We start from the raw sequence: 6,717 nt of genomic DNA, 5'->3' as shown, positions 1-6,717 counted from the left end.
GCCGAACAGAGCCGAGCCGCACAGCCGAGCCGTGCAGCCGAGCCGAACAGCCGAGCCCAACGGCTGAGTCGAGCGGAGCTGAGGGGAGCCGAGCCGAGCCGGGCCGCGCAGCGGAGCCGAGCCGACACGAGCCTGTACGAACGCAGTGGGATGCGGCGGCGGCTGCAAGCGGTGCCCGCGCCGGCCAATCAGCGCCTCCTCGCCCCGCCCCGCCGCTGCGAGCGCTCGGGGAGACTCGAGGGGGCCAGGCTAGGCCAGGGCGAGGTCGGGACCTGGGAGCTTCCCGCCCGCCGCCTGCCACGTCCGGTCCCATCAGGCAGCAGAGCTCCCGCTGCCGCCCGACCCGCCCTTAAGGCGCATCCCGGGACGGAGCAGGCGGTGGGCCTATGGCGAGGGGTTGCAGATGGCTGCCGAGGACTAGGGTTTTACCCTGCAGGGCGTGACCCCGGGTGTCCCAAAGAGTTTCCTGCCCCTCAAGGGGGTGCTGCACGCGCGGGGGATGGGGATGCTGCGCTGGAGGGGGGCGAGTGTTGCATGCGGGGCGGGGGTGCTGTACTGGGGAAAGGTGCTGTACTTGGGGCAGGGGTGCTGCACTCGGGGCAGGGGTGCTGCACACATTGGGGGTGCTGCACACGTGGGGGGCATGCTGCGCTGGAGGGGGCGGGTGTTGCATGCGGGGCAGGGGTGTTGCACCCGTGGCGGGGGGACTGCATGGGAGTCTGTGGGGCTGCTGCACGCAGGCGTTGTCCAAGCAGTAATTTTGCACCCTCAAGAAGGACGTGGTCCTCTGCCTCCGCTCCTGAGGGAGAAGCGGCAGTTTTCCCAGTTATGCCACAGTGACCCGCGCGGCGCTGGGTCAAGGAACTCACCTGAGGTCTGGCCGCAGCGCCCTGGCGCCTCCCAGCCCTTGCTGCCGACCCCTCTTTCAGGTTGAGCAGCTGGGCAGGGGCTGCCGGGAGCAGCCTTTGGAGATCTAAACACAGGCAGCCGAAGAGGCAGCCAGACCTGGACGGATCCTCTGTTTCTTTGCAGAAAGGCACCGGTATTTCCTTAAGCCCGTGCTGCAGAAGGTGGTGGGTGGGGAGAAGTGAGGGGGACCCGGAACCCTGCAGAGTGGGGGTCCCAGATCTTGCCCGTGTATGGTCTGCAGGCAACGTTTCTCCTGCGGGCTCTGCCACACACTGTTGCTGACCGTGGCCCGCTCCCTACCCTGGGAAGCCTGTATGAGCTCAGGAAACTGCAGGGCCTTCCCAGTGCACCCTCCTGCTCTTTGGGCTGTCTGCACTTCCAACTGGGGAAGGGCAGTGGGCCCCAAAGTGCCTGTCCACTCTCAGCTGGCACGCCCCCGCCCTGCTCCCCTTCAAATGCTGTGGGCTAAGGGTCCTCCCTGCCCAATCCTGAGCATGAACAGTCAGGGCCCTGCCAGTGGGGGCAGGGAAGGGGGGCTGAGAGCATGGGACAGAGGCAGAGGGCCCCCCCGCCCCGGCTGCTGCTGCTGTGAGTGGGGGCAGCAGGCATTTTTAGCTGAATTTAGAGTGTTTGGGACCTCCAGCTGGAGAAACTGTCAAGCGGTGACATCTGGCTGGAGGCTGACTGGGAGTGGTCTGGTCCAGGTGCCAACAGAGGCTGAGGGTGTGCAGGAGACCAGGAGAGGGCGTCAGGCCACAGCCAGAGGGCAGGGGCACTTGGCCCGAGATGCCCTCTCTCTGCTGCCATGGTCACCTGGCCTCCCACCCTGCAGCAGAGTCAGACGCAGCTGTGGTGTCCTCAGCAGCATTTCGCCCTATTGACCATTTGCATCCGGCTGCTCCAGTGGCCAAAATTCTTGCTTTCTTCCTTCCCACTTCCTTGCCAGCTTGCATCCCTCTCCCACCCCTTGCTGCAGCCCTGAGGTCTTTTCTTCCCTGTCTGTGTTTGAGCAACCTGTGCCATTGGTGGCCTCTGGGGCTCAGTCTGGGGCCTCTCTTCTGGCCCGCTGCCTGTCCTCCAGGCACTAGGGGCTACTCAGCCTTCAGCCTCTGAGTGCCCATCCTCAAATTGCCGCCCAGCCTCCCTCAGCCCTCCTGCTGTCCCCTCTTGAATGTGCTGCACAAAACCCTAGACTCAACGCTTTATCGATGGCACACCGCGCCCTCCCTGCCCCCATCTTCGTGGGGGTCAACAGGACGACTGCCCTCCCGTCCAGCAGGCCTGGTGCTGGGGTGCTCCAGGAGGGGGTGTGCCAGGGTGTGGCCAGTCAGGAGGCGCTCAGGACAGTGATGCCACAGCCCTTGGTCCCCCTCTGTCACGTGTAAGGTGGGGGCAGGAGCCCCGAGGGAGCCAGGGCTCTTGAGCACAAAGGTCTGTTGCCGGAGTTAGGAAAGGGCCCAGTCTCATAAAGAAGTCCAGGCCAAGGCTCAGCAGTGGAGCCCACCAAACACTAATGGAGGAAAAGCACTCCGCTACACAGACGCTTCCAGGACACAGAGGGAGACGGGCCACTCCCCAGCTTCTGTGTGAAGCTGTCATCACCCTGGTGCCCAAACCAGACGAGGACATGACAAGAAAATTAAAGTCCACTCAGGAGCCTAGACACAAAAATCCCTTAACAAAACGTCAAATCAATTCCAGCAATATATAAAGAGAACACATATGACCTTGTGGAGCTTACCCAGGAATGCAAAGTTAGTTTAACATTTCAAAATCAATTGTCGTTCACTGTTAGCAGACCGACACAGAAAAACCACATGGTCATTTCCATAGACACAAGGAAAGCATTCAACAAAATTCAACACTCATTCACGACAAAAGCTTTCAGTAAACCAGGAGGAGAAGATTCGAATCTGTTCTACTCCTGCACTCCCAACCTGACAAAGGGAACCCACAAAATCCCACAGCTAACGTCACGCTTAGTGGTGAGAAACTGAAAGCTTTTCCTTGGGTCAGGGACAGGGCACGGTTGTGCATCGTCCCCACTTGTTTCAGTGTTGTGCCAGAGGACATGCCCAAGTAATGATGCAAGGAAAACAAAATTTGTACCAGTTAAAAAGGAAATTTTAGGTGATCTTTATTAGAAGATAACATTAATGGCCGGGCACGGTGGCTCACGTCTGTAATCCCAGCACCTTGGGAGGCTGAGGCGGGCAGATCACCTGAGGTCAGGAGTTCGAGACCAGCCTGGCTGACCTGGTGAAACCCTGTCTCTTCTAAAAATACAAAAATTAGCTGGGCTTGGTGACGGGCACCTGTAATCCCAGCTACTCAGGAGGCTCAGGCAGGAGAATCGCTTGAACTCATGAGGCAGAGGTTGCAGTTAGCTGAGATTGCACCATTGCACTACAGCCTGGGCAACAAGAGCGAAACTCTGTCTCAAAACAAGAAGATAACATTATTGTCTGCAGAAAATTCTAAGCTACAAACTGGTACTAAAACGAATAAGCAAGTTTACCAAAGCCACAAGGTACAAAGCCAAAAAAAGGTCAGTTCTATTTGTGTACTAACAATCAATTAGAAATTGAAATTATGAAAACAGTACCACTTAAAAAGAGAATCTGAAAACCACAAAATACTAGGGGTAAATTTAACAGAATTTGCATGAGACCTGTACACAGAAAACTATTATATATCTCTCAACATATTGAGGGAGACTTTAAAATGTCTAAGTAATCAGTTTAATTTTAATTATATTTTTTTAAATTTTCTTTTAATTTTTTTTTTAATTGACAAGGTAGGAAGTGCGGTGGCTTGTGCTACTACTTCCAGCACTTTGGAAGGCCAAAGCAGGAAGACCGCTTGAGCCCAGGAATTTGAGACCAGCCTGGGCAGCATAGCAAGACCCCATCTGGGTGAAATCCCATCTCTACTAAAAATACAAAAAAATTAGCTGGGCGTGGTGGCGGCGCCTGTAGTCCCAGCTACTCGGGAGGCTGAGGCAGGAGAATGGCGTGAACCCAGGAGGTGGAGTTTGCATTGAGCTGAGATCGTGCCACTGCACTGCAGCCTCGGCCACAGAGCAACACTCTGTCTCAAAAAAAAAAAAAAAAAAAAGACCCCATCTGGTATAGTTTGGATATTTGTCCACCCCCCAGACATCATGTTGAAATGGAATCTTCAATGTTGGAGATGGGGCCTGGTGGGAGATGTTTTGGTCATGGGGTGGATTCCTCGTAGCTTGGTGCTGTCCTTATAGCGGTGAGTATTTGTGAGATCTGGTTAAGTGTGTGGTGCCTCCCCTCCCATTCTCTCTTGCTCCCGCTTCTGCCGTGTGAGACCCCTGCTCCCCCTTTGCCTTCCGCCGTGATTGGAAGCTTCCTGATGCCACGCTTCCTTTACAGCCTGCTGATGCCATGCCGCCTTTACAGCCTGTAGAACTATAAGCCAATTAAACCTCTTTTTAAAATAAACTACCCAGTCTCAGGTATTTATAGCAACACAAGAACAGCCTAACACACTATCTCTGTAAAAAATAAAATAGCTAGGCATGGCTACACACCAGGACTCCACACTGGTAGTCCCAGCTCCTTGGAAGGCTGAGGTGGGAGAATTGCTTGAACCGGTGAGATGGAGGCTGCAGTGAGCTGTCATAGCGCCACTACCCTCTGGCCTGGGCAACAGAGTGAGACCCTGCCTCAAAAAAAAAGGATGACTAAAATTTAGAAGATGCACAGCACCTGGAACTCTCAGACGTTGCAGATGGGAGTGCAAAATGATGCTTTGGGAACCAGTTTGTCAGTTTCTTATAAAATTAAACACACCATTACTGTACAATCCAACAATCCTGCTTACAGGTATTTTCCCATGAAAAATGAAAACTTAACAGCCACACACAACTTGCATGCAAATGTTCATAGCCACTTTATTTGTAACACCCAATAAGTAGAAAGAACCCCTTTGTCCTTGGGTGCTGACTGGACAGACAGGCTGTGGTGCACCCACACGGGGAACACGACTCAGCTGTGACCAGAGCAGGCCGGGGAGCGTGGCCGAGATGTGCGCGAATCTCAGACACATTAGGCCAAGTGAAAGAATCTGGCCTCAGAAAGCCATGTGCTGTATGATTCTATTTCTGTGACATTATAGAAAAGGCAAAACTGTAGCTACAGAAGGCAGAGGGGTGGCTGCAGGTCCAGGGTGGTAGGAATTCTCATGCATCCTGATGGCTAGGTTGTTTGCCAAACTCATCGAATCATATATGTACAAACTTGAGTAAAACTGTCCAGCAGCATTTCTGGGCACCACCCAAAAGAGCCCATGGGCCACGCAGGGAGACACACCTGGGAGCACCGGGTGCCCTGCCGACCACAAGGTCAATGGCAACCCAAGGGGAAGCCCCGCCTGTGGGTGAGCGGCTGGTAGGGGGAGGGCTTCCTGCAGGAGGTGGCTCCAGCTGCCTGAGGATGTACATGCAGGGCAGTGGACTAGTGGGTCACTGAAGCCGGGTGCAGTGGCTCACGCCTGTAATCCCAGCACTGTGGGAGGCTGAGGTGGGTGGATCACCTGAGGTCAGGAGTTCAAGACCAGCCTGGCCAACATGGTGAAACCCTGTCTCCATTAAAAATACAAAAAGTGGCCTGGTGCGTGGTTCACGCCTTAATCCCAGCACTTTGGGAGGCTGAGGTAGGCGAATCATGAGGTCAGGAGATCAAGAACATTCTAGCTAACACGGTGAAACCCCGTTTTTACTAAAAAAAAAAAATACCAAAAAAAAAAAAAAATTAGCCGGGCGTGGTGGAGGGCGCCTGTAGTCCCAGCTGCTCGGGAGGAGAACGGTGTGAACCCGGAAGGCAGGGCTTGCAGTGAGCCGAGATAGCGCCACTGCACCCTAGCCTGGGCTACAGAGTGAGACCCCGTCTCAAAAAAAAAAAAAAAAAAAAAAAAAAAAAAAAAAAAATAGCCGGGCGTGGCGGCGCACACCTGCAGTCCCAGCGACTCAGGAGGCTGAGGCGGGAGAATCGCTGGAACCCCGGAGCCGAGGTCGCACCACTGCACCCCAGCCTGGGAGACACAACAAGACACCATCGCAAAAACAAAACAAAACAAAGTGGGTCATTGACCACGCAGGCCTTCCTGGAGGACCCCAGGGGAGAGGAGGATACAGAGGGGGTCATCGGATGTCCCATCTCCATTGCCAGCCTAGAAATTTCCGGCCGGCGGGGGGTGGCCTTTGTTTCCAGGCACCGGCCCTGGGAGAATGTGCGTCCAGGGGTTGTGAGGCTCTGGGCGTCAGCTGGTGTCTCACGTCCCTGGCCACGGCCTCCGGCTGAGGAGGAACTGAACCACTGACGTCATCAACCTTCTCGCCCTCCCAGCTCCCCCCCCCCCCTCCCCCCCCCGCTCCCCCCCGCCCCCCCCCCCCGCTCCCCCATCCCCCCATCCCCCACCCCCGCGCGCCCCTGGGCTCCCCGCGCTGAGGGCTCACGGCGCCATCCCTTCACTCACTCACTCCACGTTGTCCTAATCCCCGCACCCGCAGCAGGGATTAAAGACGCTGTCCCAGCCCCTGCCCCAGACTGAGCAGGCGCCGGACCAATGACGAGGTGCCCTGCTGAGCAGCATCTCCGAGCTGCAGGACAAGCTCACGGCCCCCGGGAGCTGGGCCGAGGGCCTGTGGGGAAAGGACGGGTGGGCAGCCAGTGCCGTCGCGCGCATTCCCGGGGCCTCCCAGCCAGCCTCATACTCGCTCCGGGACCGGCCCCCTTCACCTGCCTAAGAGCTGGATTTCCCGCGCCGGCCCCATCC

Source organism: Piliocolobus tephrosceles, chromosome 13, assembly GCF_002776525.5.
Source record: "Piliocolobus tephrosceles isolate RC106 chromosome 13, ASM277652v3, whole genome shotgun sequence".
Lineage (NCBI taxonomy): Eukaryota > Metazoa > Chordata > Mammalia > Primates > Cercopithecidae > Piliocolobus > Piliocolobus tephrosceles.
Note: the sequence above shows the minus strand (reverse complement) of the source record.